Raw genomic sequence first — 4,572 nt, 5'->3', positions numbered from 1 at the left:
GAAAATCAAGTTTGATCAACAAAGATCCACTGAGAAATTTCCGATAGGAGTGGATGGCCCAAATGTCTGAGTTCCACATCTAGAACAGATTCAAGACTTCTGGCTGAGATGATCAAATCCTTGACTGGAGTATTCTGTGAGGCTTGATCATAATTCTAAATATTCTTAACATCCCCATAAGATTATCAGCAAGATATGACTACCTTGCCAAAAAAGGTACCAAGCCATGTGGCTAACATAGACAAGAATAGTAATAATTTAAGATGTAATAATTTGTTATGAAGAAGCCTGAGCCAGTGGGCCACTCAGTTTATAACTAAGGTAGACCTCTGTTTATTTCTTTGGGACTTAATGACTGCGGGAACTGGGCAGGACAGAAAACCAGTCAACAAACCACAATTCCTTTTTCACAGGAATTATAAAGTAGAAAATTCAGTGAAGGTCATATTAAAGAACAGGATGAATTGTCTTGGAATTCATCACTACTGAATTACATATTGCCTTCATGTTACTAAGAATGGTATAGTCAAGAACTGAAAAGCAACATTAAGATCTCATGTAGCTGTAAGTCAGATTAAGGATTCCTGCTGCTATGTTAGCATGTTGATTCAGATTTGGTATGAGGGATTGAAAGAAAGATGAAGAGATGCCATGACTTTAGGATGAGGAAATTTCCTAGAAACAGGCTTCAGTGAAGATTCTGGTTCCCAAAGAGGATGTGTAAAGTTGGTAGGGAGTGTGTGTGTGTGTGTGTGTGTGTGTGTGTGTGTTTGTATGTTGTATATGGGTGTGTAGAGAGATGAGATGACTGCCAGCAGCATTTAATTGAAGAAAGAAGTAGGATAAAAACCCAGTGCCATTGTCCTTGGCTTCTCATCAGCCCTCATTGTCCGCCATGTTCAGAGAGTCCTGTTTTATCCCATGTTTTTTCAGTCCCAGTCCAGCTGGCCTTGGTGAGCTCCCAATATATCAGCCCCACTGTCTCAGTGGATGGGTGCACCCCTCGTGGTCCTGACTTCCTTGCTCGTGTTCTCCCGCCTTCTGCTCCTCATTGGGACCTTGGAAGCACATTCCGGTGCTCCAATGTGGTTCTCTGTTTCTATCTCCATCCATCACCAGATGAAGGTTCTATGGTGATATGCAAGATATTCATCAGTATGGCTATAGGATAGATCCTACTTCATGTTCTGGCTTTGTGGGAGCCTAGCCAGTTTGGATGCTCACCTTTCTAGACCTGGATGGAGGGGGGAGGACGTTGGACTCTCCACAGGCCATGGAACCCTGACTGCTCTTTGGACTGGAGAGGGAGGGGGAGGGAAATGGGAGGCTGGGAGGAAGCGAAAATTTTTTTCAATGAAAAAAAAGAAAAAGAGTACATCTTTTATACTCTATATTTGCACATAGAATTAAATGTGAGAAAGGGGGGCATGTGAGATGGAGTGTGGCTTGAAATCAGAGGTTGAGGAATTGACCCATAGGCACCAGCCATATGTTAATGAAAGGCCCATAAGTCCCTCTTGCCAGAGATAAAGAGAAAAAAACTGCTTTATCAAGCAGGAACTTTCCTCAAGACCCAAGAGAATGAAAACTTTTATCCAAATGCCTGACCTTAGGATAAGTACTTCTGAGAACCAAACCCTATACTATAATTTCTTAGTCTTACTGTATCGTCCTCTTTCCTTCATAATGCTCTCAAAAAGAAGGGTCCTGGGGATTTGAGGAAAGTTCCTGCCTGCTAAAGCACTCATAATCCTTATTTCTTGCAAGAGGTATCTGTGGACGTTTCATTAACATATGGCTAATGCCTGCTATCATGTTCAATGCTAGACTTCTCAATTCTTGATGTCAAGCTACTCTCCAGCTCACATCCCCCCTTCCTTCCATTTAATTGTATGTGCAGTTACAGAGTATAAAAGGTATATTCGTTTTCCATTTTGCTGTACCATTTTGACTTGTCTATATTTATTAATTGAATTAAAGAACTGAACTGTAGGATTTCATCCTTGGGATCAGGTGTGTCTAGTAAATCTTTAATTTTCCTGTTCTTGGTATAATTAGGAGGATACAGTGTAATTCCTGGGCCACAGTGGCAGAAAATTTTTTTGCAAGAAATTATTTTGTTTGAAGAGGCTACCATTGTACACATTTTTATCCTTTACCAAAACCCACACAAAATTGCCAAAGGGAAAGACATTAATAGCATCAAACATTAAATGTGAAAATAAAAAGATGTTAGAGAAGTATGGTCTGCAATGTAAAAATACTGAAACTTTGTCAAGCAACAATGGTCACCATGCGGTCCATGCCAGTAGTTTCTTTCTTTGGTCATTTTTAATAAGTTTTTATTTGTTATTAGTTTTTGGAAAATTGTATATTTTTATCATATTCTCTCTCCTTCTAGTCTTCCCTTGTCCAGTTCCTCTTTGCTACCCAACCATCTTTGTGTCCTTTCTAAAAGCAATAAATGAATAAGTCTAAAAAGTCATAACCAAAAAAATCATCTAGACCAATCTGTGATGTCTAAATATTCCTGAATGTGTGGTCTTCTTTTGAAACATGATTGACTTACCAGAAGTTATGCTCTTAGGGAAAAGCATCTCTCCCTCATCTAACCGATAGTAATTGTCAATAACTCCACAGCTAGTTGGGATTGCGTGCCCACTTCTCACCTCTATGCTGAGATTTACTCTGGCTTTGGTTAACACAGGGTTTGTACATACTGTTGACCAAATTTGTATATTGCAAATAGATAAAAACCACATAGTAGCTTTAGTATCTATAGGAAAACAATAACAAAATAGCAGAGAATTTGTGGAACTTTGAATATTTAAGGACCTTTTAATCTATATCTACAATACATATTCATGTTTCTTGATCTGAAAAAAGGACAATTACCTACTGTATGACACACATATACATCCAGGTGTTACATAATGTTTTATTAAGCCTCAAGCTTTCCAATTTTCACTTGAAAGAATTCATTAAAATTCCAAAATTTTACTATCAAGAATTTCAAATTAGTCCTCCGTGGTGATTTTCCTTTATATTAGAGTTGCTCTACTTTATGGAGTATCTACAATGTGACTCAATAAGATGCCAAAGAATACCCCGAAACAAATCAACTACTAGAGTTGCTGCTCCCTGTGTTTTCCAGATTTTCTGAGCTATCCTGCCATACTCCCCAGTCAACACTACATCCGCTGTAAGTCTGTTTTGGAATTATTTTCCCTTTGCTTCTCTCTCTCTCTCTCTCTCTCTCCCTTTAAGGCTCCTCTTGGTATCCATTTGTAACTACCAATTACCTAGATAACTAGGTCATAGATATCCCAACAGAAACACATCTGGCCCACACACATCTCCATGGCAACCCACAAAAGGAAATATGATAGTTTCATTATTCAAGAAAATATTTTCTAATGTCAAGTACACCCTTTTGAAAATGACTTAAACATATATTCTCAAAGCAAGAGTTATAAGAATAAATGATGATTAAAGGTGTGAAACTTTCTGTTTATGCATAGGAGTTACACTATACCTTCCGGGATACACATTGTAAAAATAGTTTATATGTTTCAACTGTTTAAAGTAAAAGTAAGAGGCTTCTTCATGACATTTCAATTTCTGGAGAGCTTCAAAACTTAGGAAAAGCTTTAGGGGATTCATGTTCTGACAAATAAGAATCCTCTATCTGTCTCTTATCCCCTTCAAATTGATTCTTCAGAGAGGTAAAAGAGGAGAAATGTGATGCATTTAAAGTAAAAACATACTATCACTTTTTACTTTGTGCAATTGGATTTTGTAATATATATATATATATATATATATATATATATATATATATATATATATATATAGTTTTCGTATGAGAAGAAGACAGATAGAAAATAGAATGCATCAGAAGTAAGATGTGCTGTAGTCCGGATATTGCATGAGTATAAGAATTCATGTGTCACCAGGTGGTGGTGGCGTGCGCCTTTAATCCCAGCACTCAGGAGGCAGAGGCAAGTGGATTTCTATGAGTTCAAGGCTACCTGGTCTACAAGAGTTAGTTCCAGGACAGGATCCAAAGCTACAGAGAAACCCTGTCTCAAAAAAATAAAAGAATTAAAAAAGAATTCATGTGTCAATTTTAGGTCCTCAGTGTAATGATGTGAGAGTCACTGTAGTGTATAAGAGGTATCATTCAGGAGAAACCAATAGGTTTCGAGAATGTGTCTTAATAAAGCATGCAGAGTTATTAAGGAAGCCATTGATTAGATCTCAAGAAAATAGACTATGATAAAGGCCAAAATTTTTGCCCCTGCAGAACTGTGAGTAAAGAAACCACTTTTCTTTTCACAGATTGAGCCTCTAACTTTTGTCTACAATAATTCACAATAATGCAAACTGAAGTATTACTGCAGGTCTCCAAATTATCCTGGCCTTCCTAGTGATAAGAAGAATTTTGGATGAAGAGATTTTTATAGAATCATTTCTAAAAATAAAAATAAAATAAGAATTGAAAATTAAAGCACAATAAAATGGTTCACCAACTCAAGATGGAAGATTCATAATATATATATTCTCCTTCTA

Source organism: Microtus pennsylvanicus, chromosome 8 (assembly GCF_037038515.1).
Source record: "Microtus pennsylvanicus isolate mMicPen1 chromosome 8, mMicPen1.hap1, whole genome shotgun sequence".
NCBI classification, from domain to species: Eukaryota; Metazoa; Chordata; class Mammalia; order Rodentia; family Cricetidae; genus Microtus; species Microtus pennsylvanicus.
The sequence above is the reverse complement of the archived record's forward strand: the minus strand, read 5'-3'. Positions refer to the sequence as shown.